Source organism: Myotis lucifugus, unplaced genomic scaffold, assembly GCF_000147115.1.
Source record: "Myotis lucifugus unplaced genomic scaffold, Myoluc2.0 scaffold_201, whole genome shotgun sequence".
NCBI lineage: Eukaryota > Metazoa > Chordata > Mammalia > Chiroptera > Vespertilionidae > Myotis > Myotis lucifugus.
The window spans coordinates 487,699-501,962 of NW_005871249.1; positions in this window are offsets into that span (position 1 = coordinate 487,699).

The window sequence follows — 14,264 nt, forward strand, 5'->3', positions numbered from 1 at the left end:
GATTTGTCTGACACCAATACAGATTTGAAGGGCGGATTTCTTGTGGTTGTCTGAAAAAGTTTTTTTTTTTTTCAATGCATAGAAACAACTATTAGTAAATCTCTCAGAGGGATGGACGCGGAGGGAGGGAAGGTGGCCACTCCAGCCCAAAGTTCGTTTGGCCGAGATTCGGCCCCCCCCGTCCATGCTCCCCCAGGAAAAGTCTGTGGGGGCCCGAGGGCCAAGGACCCTCCGGGGGGGGAAAACTTTTTTCCCCCTCGCCGGCTTCCCCCAGGGGAGGGGCGGGGCTTCCCTCCAAGGGAGAGCGGGCGGGCCTCCGGGGCCGGGGCCGCCCCTCCGCGCCCCCAAAAGCGGGGGCTGAGGGCCTGAGGGCCGAGGCCCCTTTGGGTGGAAGAATCCCGCCGGCGTTGAGAAACCTAATGATTCGCCTGAGGATTTGAACTCCTACCGAATAGAAGAGTGATTGGAAGAGTGACCGCGCCCAGGGCCCCGCGGGGGCCCCGCGTCCTCTTCCCTGGCCCATTCCGGTGCCCCGCCCACCGCACAGCTGGTTCCGAAGCGCTTGTTGGAAGTCCTGGGAGGGACCCCAAAGTAGTCAGACCAAAGCCACGGACTTACGATGGTGAAACGGGGAAAATGCACATGCTTCTGAGAGTTCTTTTTCCCCTTCATCTTATTATGAACAAGTCAGTCAATGTAGTGGCTCTGAATTATATACATAATTGCTCTGTATAAACAATTTAAATGAACACCGGTGGGTGTATGTATACTGACACCACAGAGCCGCCATAGTGAATGAACTTCATCTGCATCTGTAGGATGAAAAGATAAAGTAGGAGTAATAAAAAGCACCGATTTGCATAAATTTAGCCAAAGAAATCTAAGCTCTTATGAGTTTGTGATTATCTTTCTGTGACTGGATTAAACAACAAGCTAATCTTCTCTCCTATATTAGACTCAAATAGCTACTATATTAGACTCAAGTCCCAAATCCCTGCGCACATCTATTCAAAAATGCATAGAAAATGTCAGTCACGTTTCTGTGGGACTTGAAATAATTGAAATGAAAAGAATGTCAGTCCCCGGGAATCGCTTTATTTTGTTGTAGCACCATTTACCCTCTACTGGTTATACCCTGCAGGGTAGATGAGTATAAACACGTAACGTCCCCGAAAATCTTAACTTCTCCCATGGATGTTAACCTTATGTTCCCAGTCAGGAAATACTGAAAACAAGAAATAAAAGTCCCTCGCAGGCCTGGAACGCCCTCAGAGAGATGAGCAAATCCGTGATTGAAGGTCGCTCCAGGCTCGTCCGGAATGAAAAGGAAGGGATCCGATTCCCAGAGGGGGAGGCAGGGCAAACTGTGCCTCTTTCTATGGCGGAGGCTACAGTTTCCTGTGCTGCTAGGGTCTTGAGGTCAGAAATGCAGTAACATTCTACACAGTTTTCACGTCTTTTATTTTTTTGGAAGAATATGCCGGTGTAACATCTTTGGAGGAGGCTACATTTTTATTCGTTGTCTAAAATATGACTTCATTGTTCATACTTATCCTATATAATAAAAGGCTAATATGCAAATCGACCGATCGGCAGAACAACCAGTCGCTATGACGCGCACTGACCACCAGGGGGCAGATGCTCAACGCAGGAGCTGCCCCCTGGTGGTCAGTGTGCTCACACAGGAGGAGCGCCGCTCAGCCAGAAGCCAGGCTCATGGCTGGCGAGCGCAGCAGTGGTGGTGGGAGCCTCTCCCACCACCACAGCAGTGCTAAGGATGTCAGACATCCCCTGAGGGCTCCTGAACTGTGAGAGGGCACCAGGCTGAGGGAGCCCCCGCTCCCCCACCCCCAGTGCACGAATCTCATGCACCAGGCCTCTAGTTCTAAATATTTGTGGAATAATTGCAACCTATCCTTCACCATTTTAAGAGTACTACCATTACTGAGTTCTCCAAGGGTACCACTCTTATCCTTTAAAAAAGGTTGGGCTCCGGCAGAATTATCTCAAAAGCCACGTGAGGACGGGATTCATCTCTCATAATCACTCATTAGGCATGAGCATGGGTGCACATGTCATCTCTCTAAATAGCAGCTTTGGTGAGAGTGGAGCAATGACTTTAGTTTTTAGGAATTGGGGGTCATGGTCAATGAAGAAGAAATGTCACCAGAGACCTCCTCTTTAGAGAGAAGTACAGAAGGTTAACTCACTAATTTTAGATATTCAATAGTTACAACAAATTGTGACTTTCATGTAATCATTTTGATAAAACTGCTACAGCCATTTTTGAAAAAGAGAGTCAGCCAACATAAAGGAGAGAGAGGGCAACACTAAGAAGAGGAAGGGGATGGCCAGGCAGGGGGAGGGGGAGGGGAGTATAGGAGAAGAGGAGACGGGCCCCCTCACCTGGCCCACCCAGTCCCTAAGGACCGAAATTCCATCCTTTAAGCCTCTGCCTGGATGCTCCACCCACTCAGGAATTTGTGAAAGTCATTAACCTCTGAAAATGAAAAGACCCTTACTGTCAGTCCCTGCTCCCAAGAAGGAAACTTGATCATGTTCTCCCTCTAGCCACGGTGGACTTTGAACCAGCTCCCCACACACTTCTGTCCCCAAACCTCAAACCTATTTTGCTGTCACAGTTAATACTCCAAATTTCCCTCCTGCTCCCAGATCCAGGTTAAATGTTCCACTTACTCCCTTTCACAGTCTGAATCAAGAATAGCATGTCAGCCAGGCCCACGGATCCACCCTCTTTAAGGAGTATAGACTTCCATTCATGCTGCCTATACCAACCTCCCAGAAACGTTACCAGGTCCCTTGTTTGATAGTTACACTTCCTTTTGAAAGTGTTCTTAGAGGGATGCATTGCGTCTCTGAAGTATAAGGTCACTTTTATTTCTCTCAGATACGTGATAAATAGTTTTGATTTTACTCTCAGGGTATGGTGTGTGGCAAATGCTGCCTTCTGAATTTTACCAGGCCTGGAAGGAATGAAGCTGAGGTCTGGACCTGCTCTTTTGCTTATAGCTCTCCCATTCGTACTGGAGTGGTCGGTGAGAATATGGATAGATACCCTTTCATTGTTTTCTTAAATGAAACCTACCACTCTTTTTTGGGGGGTGGGGGAGGGTGTAAATCCCATTGGAAGTCAGCAGTCCGCATCAATGATTCCAGAGATAATTGCACTTTTATAATTCTGGCCAACATAGTCTCTGTGGGAGAATAATAATATGCCCAAACCACATGTTCGGGAACATGTAAAATAAAAGCAGTCTTAGAAAGGGAAGTGGGTTAGGGAATGTGGGGATGGCGCAGTGCTATGATACGCTGTGCCTCTCAGAGATTTATAGTTTGCAATTAGCCGAGGGTGGAATGGAATACAATGCAAGATCATTTCAAAACTCTAAGGAATGTATGGTTAATTGGCTCAAAACATTGAAAAAATTGTTAAAATGGGGAAAACTAGCTCTGACAAACCTTGCTTTTCAAGCACTGTGGAGTCTCTCTGTGACAGTATTAACGCTTGTCGCCACTAGGTGGCAGGCGCACACCAAGCAGCCCAGCTCTCCTGCGGTGTTTTCAGAGACTTCAATAGCATCAACCATTAGCTTAACCAAGCCAATTATAAATTATGAATTATAACTTCGTGACAAATGATATGTAATTATACCTAATTATAATTACATTATAATTGTACAATTCTATGTTATAATTCAGGAGCTAATGATTAATTACTAAAAACCATATTCAGAAAATTGAAAAGAATTAAGAGAACATTTTTTTCTGTATGGAAAATCACTCTGACTCTGCTTCCACTTCTTTACAGTTTGCACTACAGCTAATCTCTTTGGAAATAAAATTGGAACTTTGCACTTAAGTGAATGCTACACTGAGTCCTTCCTCTGCGCTCAAGTGGGGAGAAGGCAGTGTCTATAGAACCCCAAAGGGGGGGGCAGATATTTTCTTCCCGTCACTGGCAGGGTCTTTAAGGGGTGACACAATGGCACGAGTTCGGTCCGATTATTGGAGGTGGCCATTGTGGAACTGAGAGGTCAGTGGCCATCGGAGAGTGGCCAAGGGCAGTAGAATCCTGCAGCGTGGTGGCGAGTGTCCAGTGTTGTCAAAGCCAGCACTGGCGTCCTAGGCAGACTGTTCTTGATGCAAGGTCTTGGCCGTGCATCAGATTTATCCCTGCCAGCTCAGGCTTGACTCTCCAGGCTCCCTGTTGGATTTGTGGGGGTTTATATACCTGGAAAAACATTTTTGTCTGGTTGTGTAAGTCAACTAGATTGGTTATGTTTGCAGACAAGCACATGCACTGGAACATAGTTTTAATTTCACTCGGTATCCCATTTTTTATAAACAATATGTTTTTATTGATTTTCGGAGAGAGAGGAAGGGAGAGGGATAGAGAGACAGAAACATCGATGAGAGAGCAAGACACCGATTGGCTGCCTCCTGCATGCCTCCTACTGAGGATCGAGCCCATCACCTGAGCATGTGCCCTGGCCGGGAATCGAACCAGGGACCTCTTGGTTCACGGGTTGATGCTCAACCACTGAGCCACACCAGCTGGGCTGTATCCCATTTCTTAAAGATTCAGTGTCAGCTCCTGGAGCTAGGCCCTAGGAGAAACAGGATGCAGGAATTGGCGACAGAGGAGCCATGTTGTCTAGACCTGCGCTGCAATAAGTAGCTGCTAGCCACAGGAGGCTATCACATTTAATTAAAATGAATGAAAAGGATATAAAATAAAAAAATAACTTCCTTAATCGCAGTAACTACATTTCAAGTGCTCACAGCTACATGTGGCTAGTGGCAACCGTGTCGGACAGTGAGGATCTAAAACATTTCTGTCATCACAGAACGTTCTATGGCATAGAACTGGCTGGACATTTTATCTTGTCTGAACATTCGTGAGCAGGCTTTATATTTACAAATGGCAGAAACAAAAAAGTCCCCTCTCTAATTATATGTCTACTGTTTTGCAGAGACAAAAAGTGAGAGGTCCTAGGGAGTTGAAGGTACGTTTGGATTTATAGTGTTCGGAGTTCTCTTCCTTTGAAGACATGAGTCTAAAGAGGAAGGAGCCAGTTGGTGAAAATGGAGGGATAAGAGGTAACATTACAGATTCTTCAGCCTGAGGTTTGTGTACAAATGATTAATTTCAAAGGCTATGCAGGGATAAACTTAGCGCCTACTGTATCCAAATTTCTATACATAAAGCCAACTCTTAGATTTTGGCTGTTCAGCCAACAGTACTTGAAGGTATAGCCTTATTCCTGGAAAACTCTAGCCTTGAAACACGGAATCGTCTGCCTTCATCCAGTGGCCACAGAACCCTTCCTGTTCTGTTGTTTGATCAGATAATCACTGGGGCACCCAAACCATAATTGGTTATATCCAGCTCTGTCTCTCTCAAGCTGCAGGCTAGACTGGTCATGCAGGATTTTCTGTATCACGTGTGTGTGTGTGTGTGTGTGGTGTGTGTGTGTGTGTGTGTGTGTGTGTGTGTTGGGGGTGGGGGGGCGGGTGGAATTAATGTGTCTTGCCCAGTGGTCTCTGTACATCCACATTGGCTCTGGTTCAAAACACACTCTTCTGGGGGAAAAACACACACACACACATTTAATGCTTAATATTGGTAAGTATTTCCAGGTGTTGTCAGAGACTTCAAATGTCACTTAAAGCTCAAGGCCACATTGCAGTTTAGATTGTAAACGGGGAAAAGCCTACCCAGGGTTTCCCCAGGTCTTTAAAAAGAGCAGGCGAGATGAAAAATAAATATTTAATGCTGACATTTAACAAAAAAGGCACGCTGGCTTTGGATTTGCAGTAGAAAACATTTTGGTCATCAAGGCCAGCACTGGCGTCCTAGGCAGACTGTTCTAGAATTAATCCAGTTTAAATTATATCGTATTCCTCGGAGTCCGAGTCTATAATTGTTTTCAAGTGATACGTGCACACTCCAGATTGTGAGTCTCTTTTTGATTTGCTGCTGCTGCTCGATAACACCTTTCTCCACTTGCTCATATTCCGGTCCCTGACAATGAGCGTGCTGTGAGGAATGGGGGCTGGCGGGAATATCGAGAACTTTTACATCTGGACTATGAGACAACAGGAGTTTTGTTTTGCAAACACTCAATAGAGTCGTGGAGGGTTCAGAATCCATATGATCAGAAGCACCACCACCTTTGAGACAACCACTGTTAGACTAAGGCAGTGGTTCTCAACCTTCTGGCCCTTTAAATACAGTTCCTCATGTTGTGACCCAACCATAAAATTATTTTCGTTGCTACTTCATAACTATATTGTTGTTACTGTTATGAATCGTAATGTAAATATCTGATATGCAGGATGGTCTTAGGCGACCCCTGTGAAAGGGTCGTTTGACCGCCAAAGGGGTCGCGACCCACAGGTTGAGAACCGCTGGACTAAGGAATGGTACAGAGGCCTCTATCTTAAACAGTGGGATGTAGGATTATTTTCCCATAATGTTCACTCATGCAGAAAAAAGAGTACATTTAGGTCAAACTGTATAATAAAACATTCTCATTTGGAAGAACTTTGCATTTATTTCCAGAGACACTGAAGAGAAGGTGAAGTTTCCTCACGTTTGCATTGCGAGACCACCGCCATGTTTCAGGACAGAGGTTGAGAAATATAACTGAACTACCAGCTTGGTTTCCTCTGGGGGTTGCAACTGAAAAAACCTGGGTGTGAATTCCAGTTCTTTCACTTACTAGTTCTCTGATCTGCAGCAAGTTACTCAAAGTCTCTGGCATTTCTTGGGATATTTCTCGTTTCCTCGACAAATAAATGGGGAAAGCAACATATGAAAGTCTTTTAATAAATCCATGCATTCATCCATTTAACAAATTTTGATGACTTCCTGTGTTTGAGGTATTACGATAGGTGATGGTTAGTCACATGGTGAGAAAAACACACACACAAAACAAGGAGCCTGCCTTAGTGAAGTTCACCACACAGCTGGGGGAAAGGTCCCCTTTTACTCGAATGGGGGTAACTATATGAGGCTCATTGATGTATCATCAAAAATGCCCAGCTGGTTTGCACGCTGTTTTTCCTTGCATAAAACAAGGTGTGAGATATGTACATCCAGATGCAAGTATCAGTTTGAATTGCCACGATCTGAAATGCAGCCTGTTTGTGTCTCAAGGTGACAATGTCCATAGCTGGTGTGATACCTGGACACGTTTACATGAACAATTTGAAGTTGAAATGTATGTTCTTCAAACATTGCTGATGTTGAGTTAGAGCGTAAGGTCTGAATTGCATGCACGATCTTTGGACTCTTCTCAGCAAAGCAGAGCATTCCCTGGCTTTTAAATGATTCCCTCTGCTGGAGGCCTCCATTCGCCCTTCCAGATTCTTTCTCTGCCCTTCTCTGTGTTATTCAGGGCTCACTTTAAAAAAATATATATATTTTATTGATTTTTTACAGACAGGAAGGGAGAGGGATAGAGAGTTAGAAACATCGATGAGAGAGAAACATCGATCAGCTGCCTCTTGCACACCCCCTACTGGGGATGTGCCCGCAACCAAAGTACATGCCCTTGACGGAATCGAACCTGGGACCCTTGAGTCCACAGGCCAACGCTCTATCCACTGAGCCAAACCAGTTAGGGAAGGGCTCACTTTTTAAGATCTATAGCAAAGGACTCCCTTGCACTCTGGATTCTGGTTGGTTCAATGAATGGGATCGGGCAGAGGGCCAGAGAATAACTCGGGCGTGTTTGTTTCAGCTCCCCAGCCTGACCACTGACCACAGCTTCTGTGAGCTACAGCTACTCTCCCCCTTTGCCTCTTCGAGCCTGGGGCTGGGTGGGTACCTGACTCCCTAGGGGTGCTCAACCATACCCTGCTGGTTTCCTTTAAATAAATTCTTCTCAGTTACCACTTTTGCATGTGTCATCTCTTCCCTAGCAATTCCATCACTAATTTAACTCCTAACAAGCCTATCTGTAAATCTGAATACAGTTTTTTTTTGCTACATAAAAGAATACATAAATGCTTACTAAATCCTTATTTTGAAAGTCAGTGTTATCTTTATCTCTTTTTAAAAAAATATATTTTTTATTGATTTCAGAGAGGAAGGGAGAGAAAGATAGAAACATCAATGATGAAAGTAAATCATTGATTGGCTGCCTCCTGCACAACCCACACTTGCCGGAAGCCAATTCCAGCATGACAGCAGGGCTGAATCATCTGGAGTGGCAAGGGCATTCCCCCAAACCTGAAAAGGATGCATTAAATTGATTCTTTGCTGCCAGACAGCTCAGGGCATCTTAATCTACATGTTATTGCCTCCTACTGGCCAAACACCTGAACAGCTGTAGGCTAATTCTCCCCATTCTGACAATGGACTCTGTATACGAAACCTGACCCTTTGAAGTGTATATCTCTGCCTCGCCTCAGGACAATTTGTGTTAATAAAAAGCATGGGGTCCTGAGATGAGGAGAACTTAGTTTCTTTAGCTAAGCTTCTCTGACCCCCAATGCCTTTCAAAATTATATTTTGTCTCTGGACTCTTACTTAAGTTACACACAGCCTTTCTCCAGATTGCTGAACCCTTCTAGATGCTGGAACAGAGAACCCTGGCATTAATGGTGCCCGAACCCAGGCACATGCCCTGACCTGGAATCGAACTGAGACCTACTGGTTCATACCACTGAGCCATGCCAGTCAGGCTCTTTAACTATCTCCTTTAAGATAAAAAATCATAACAGAATTATACATCACAGGACAATACATAACAGACATTTGGGAAACAGAGAATGACAAAAATCTTGTATGATTTTCCAATTAGCACAACCATTGTTATTATAGTACTAGGGGCCCGGTGCACTAATTCATGCATGGGTGGGGTCTGGCTGGCCTGCCCCGATGGAGGCCAATCGGGGGCAGGGCCGGTGGGGGAGGGGAGGCAGGAGATTGACCACTGGTCACCACCCCAATCGGGGTGGGGGATGCTGATTGGGGGGAGGGGCTGGCTGGGGGTAGGGACCACGGGTGGTTGGGGGGGCCAATCAGGGTCCAGATCGGGCTGGATGGCTTCCACAGTGCGCATCATAGCAACTGGTGATTCCACTGTTTGGTCACTGGGCTTTTATATATATAGATATGTTCCCATCTAGACTCTGTTTTGCACACATCTTTTCAATGTAAATTTTGTGTTCTCTCATAAATATTTCATTACAAGTATTTTTCATGTTACTATACTGGCTTCAGGATAATTTTAAATATTGCACAATGTTCTCTTTTGTATAAGTACTATAATTCATTAAACCATTTCTCTATTGCTAGATATTTAGGTGTGTTTTCTAATATTTTCACTGATATAGTGACACAAGGAGCTTAGCTCATAGCATTTCCTCACATTTTATTGTTTTGTTTGGATCAAGTCTCAGAGATAAAATTAAATCAAAGAGTTAAAAGTTTGAAAAATTATTCAGAAGGACATATTTCAAAAAGTCCACAATTCTTTGCTACACCTCTTTTCAAGAAGTGGCGGTGAGGTCTCCTCTCCTTGAATGTGGACTGGGCTTAGTGACTGACTTATAAGGAATAGAAGAAAGCAGAAGAGATGGTGGATCACTTAGCTAAGCTGCTCTTGAATTCCCGACTCTCCGAAATTATGTGAGATAATGTTTTCTTAGGCCACTGCATTTTGGGATAATTTGTTATGCAATAGATAACCAATACAGCAGCAAAGAAAATTGTAGCATTTTTATAAATAAGTTTAAATATGACACACGCAGGGAGCACCCACTTCTAGGCAACCATGGAAACTCACTGCCACTTAAGGTACAAGGAAAGAACCAGTGAGAGAGACAGGGAGAACACAGAGGCAGAGAAGAGAGAAAGTAAGAGAGGAAAAACCAGAAGGAATAAAAGAGAAAACGTTAGCAAGAGGGGGACATGGGAAAGGTGACCGTGTGTCCTAGTTTACCCTGGACAGTCCCAGTTGTGGTGTTATCCTCATGTAATTATGAGTAGAGTCCCCTTTCACTTTCAAAAGGTCCTGGTTTGGATGATACATTACACGACTGTGGACATAGGCCAATATCTCAGCCTTCCTTCCACCCAGTTTTCTGTGCTAATATTCCATCTTTCCCTCATGCCTCGTTGGCCACAACCCTTTGGGAATCTGCTCAGAAACGCTAACTCAGAAGCCTACATTTCCCGCCAAACCAGAGCCTTTTGTTCACACCTCTTCCAGGAGTTAGAGTCATCTCCGTTGGCTTCCTAGTGTTCTTGCATCACAGTAAGCGATTTATCGTGACAGGTAAGAAAGAGACTGGCTCAACACTTAGGCAGCCTAGATCTGAATCTCAGTTTTATATTTAACAGCTGTTTGACTTCAGGGTATTATAAAACTTCTTTACGTTTCAGATATAAACTGGGACATACAATATTATCTACTACCTCGTAGGACTGTTGAGGATATTAATGAGATCGTGTATACAGTCAGTCCCTGACTTACGATGGTTCAACTTAACAACTTTTTCCACTTTACAATGGTGTGGAAGTGATATGCATTCAATAGAAACTGTATTTCAGATTTTGAATATTGATCTTTTCCTGGGCTATCAGTATGCAGTAGGATATACTCTTGTGATGCTGGGGCAGCGGCAGTGAGCCCAGCTCCAAGTCAGCCACGAGACCACCTGGGTTAAAAACTGGTACTCTACTGTGCACGGTACTGCCACCATTTTATCAAATACTAGAGGCCCAATGCACAAAATCCTCTGCCTTGGCCCCTGCCACCATGGCTTCATCCGGAAGTCGTCCAGAAGGATAACCGGTCTAATTAGCATTTTACGCTTTTATTATTATAGATTGTGTTCTGAGCACACTTAAGGCAGTCTAGGCTAAGCCATGATATTTGGTAGGTTAGTTGTACTATGTGCATTTCAACTTACAGTATTTTCAATTTACAATGGATTTATTGGTTTGTGATCACATCATAACTTGAGGAGCATCTTTAAAATGTTTAGCCTAGTGCCCAGCATATACAGAAAAGCTACACACATATACAATATAGGTATATACTAGGTATATAGTACTAAGTATTTTACATGCATAATATATATGAATATATGTTAATTAATCAGCACTTACTATCACAGAAGGCAAATTCATCTCCTAGAGGCTGAAGTATTTTAGCTGTTGAGGCATGTATTTTACTAGAAAGCTCTCGAGTATGGGATTAATTGTATGTATTAGTTTTCATATTAGACAGCAGAGACCTACTTAAGGAAATGTGTTTAGGATAAAGTAAAAGTCAGGCAAAGACTGTGCTTGCTCTTCAGGCTTGATATGCCTTACTTGATTCATTCATTCATTCCTGTTCATTCACTAGATCCTAGGCACTGTGTTAGTCACAGGATTGAGCCATACTTTGCAACAAGGTTAAGGCTTTATTCCCACCTCTTAAAGAAAACACTTAAAAAATAAAAAAGGTGTTGTGTGGGAATATGAGTGACTAGGGATCTGAAGCTAAATTAAGATATATATGTATTTTTCAGGATGACTGGATTTTATTTGAAATTAGCTTTGAGCAATAGAGCAGTTTCCTCTATAAAATGAATGTATTTTAGTTTTTGACTTAATGTGTGTTTTTTAAAACCAAGAGTGGGAAAATGCAAATTATGTGAATATATAATTTGGAGTCCTTGAAATACCAGCAGGAGCTGACAGAAAGGCAGAATTTTTTATTTTTATTTTTTGCTGTGGGCATTCCTCTTTTGTTTTTAAGAACAAGGAAAACTAGTAGACAGAAATAGTTCTAGGTCAGTGATGGCGAACCTATGACACGTGTGTCAGAGGTAACACGCGAACTCATTTTTTTGGTTGATTTTTCTTTGTTAAATGGCATTTAAGTATATAAAATAAATATCAAAAATATAAATCTTTGTTTTACTATGGTTGCAAATATCAAAAAATTTCTATATGTGACACGGCACCAGAGTTAAGTTAGGGTTTTTCAAAATGCTGACACGCCGAGCTCAAAAGGTTCGCCATCACTGTTCTAGGTCCATAAACTATATGTACATTTCACATGCACAGCATAAAATATTCAATAAAGTAGGTGCCTGAGAATTCAGCAGACGAAGTTGGTGGAAACAATTAAAATGGGAAGTACGTACAGGACAGGGTTAAAGTATTTGGCAATATTTACCAAAAAAATTTTTTTAAAAATATTTTTATTCCAGTTTAATAATAAGTACCACTTTATATTTTTTAATGGCCCATGAATTTAACTTTGTATTAATCTTTAAGGTCGAGTTGATGAACATGATTGCAAATAAACTGATTCTAGATAGGGATATTATGTTAGGGATAATAATAAATAACATTTATTGTTTGCTCAATTCAGTGCTTTACAGGCAATTTCCCATTTAATTCTCATAACAACCCTAAGACTCAGCTGCTATCATTACCTCATCTTACATGTGAAAAAGCAGAGGCATGGAAAATGTAAGGGGGGGGGGATGTCTGGGTGGGTGGGTGGGAAGAGATTAAGCAAAGAACTTTTATGCATATATGCACAGCCCATGGACACCCACAATAGTGTGGTGAAGGCCTGGGGTGGGGGATGGAGGGTGGCGGCAGGCTAGAATGGGTCAATGGAGGCAAAGGGGGTACATCTGTGTAACTTTCAATAATAAAGATAAATATATATAGAAAATGTAAGAACCTTGCTTAACTGCTATGGTAAGTAAGGAGCGACAGAGCCAGGGTTTGAACTCAGGAAGTCTGACCTGAGAGCCCGTGCTGTTCTGAATGGATGGACGCAATATATCTCCCTTGTTTTTGCGTATTTTCCCATTGGTCCTTTTTGAAATCGTATGTCTTCTTGGAGACTGCTTTTTGTCCTTGCCCCTTTTCTCGGTTCTATCCAAGGGTCATTTAACTTTGTAACTATGCAAGTCCACACCGCTCTGAATGACACACTGACTCATTCATTTAGTGGAAAGGGAGAAGCCAAATTGATTTTTAAAATACCACAGGAATCTAATTGAAAAAAAATTCATGAATCACCTTAATGAGAAATTGTATCAGGATCTCAAGTGCAGAGAACCGGAGACAATTGCTTTTTCCAAAGTGCTCATCAACCGCAGAGTCATCTTGAATGAAAATGCCGTTCGCAATCCATCGTCTGGCAGCAGCAGTCCTTCAAGTCCAGGGGGTGAGAAGCGGCTCTGAAAGAACTGGTCCTCACTCTCCTGTTTGAAGGTGATGATGTGTCTATTACTGCAATGGGAGGTGACCAGTACTCTTTCCAGCACTGGGTAAATTAAAGACAAAACTGACACATTATTTGCTGGTTTTTGCATTTCTTTTTTTTGCAATTGTCATTTATCATTTCCTTCCCTAATTTGTCCCCCAAGTAGGCTCTCTGTTATTACAGTCACTTGCCTGTAGCCCTCGGCTGTGCCCTAACAGTTGAGGGTGTGTTTTCTGTCCTCTTCGTTCTGCATGTCCTTTAAATCTCCATTTTATCTAAATAGCTTCTGCCTGATGTAAAATTTTTTAAAAATGGTATAACATCGTGCTATTATTCCTTATAAATTTATATTCTGCCAGAGTTATAAGGTTAACTTTATACCTTTTCTTAAGTGAACCTATTTGGAATTTGGTTGATGACATCATATTGATGAAACTTAAAAAATCAATTCAGACAGTTTATCACAATTGCTCCCTAGACACCAAATTGTTCTAGAGACGAACGCCGTGTTGTTTGTTGCAAGCAGTATACTTGCCATCTTACTATCATTTTCTCTTAGTTTTCTAATACAAGAACCATTTTCTCCACATAATTTTGAGAAAATCCATATCCACTTCCGAATAGCATAAATTATGACCCTTTTCTTCACCTGTCTTTTTACCATCCTGTATCCCAACAAACCCACGGACGCCTTTGCACACTTGGCCCAAACTTCCATATCCCAGGGAAGGACTGGCTAATATTCGGAACTTAGGGCAAAAGGAAAATGCAGGACTCTTTGTTAAAAACCCAAACAAAATAAAACAGGAAAAAGTGTTAAGATGTTAAAATACAAAGCTTTTCCCTTTCGTGGTCTTTCTCATTCTCAACTTCTGATGTTTTTTATTTGCTACTTAATGTCATTTTAAGTAAATATTTAAATGATCAACATGACTTTCCCATGCAGCATTATATAGTGCGGTGCAGTTTTAAATGCAAATGTCAGAGCATGTCACTGCTAGGGGG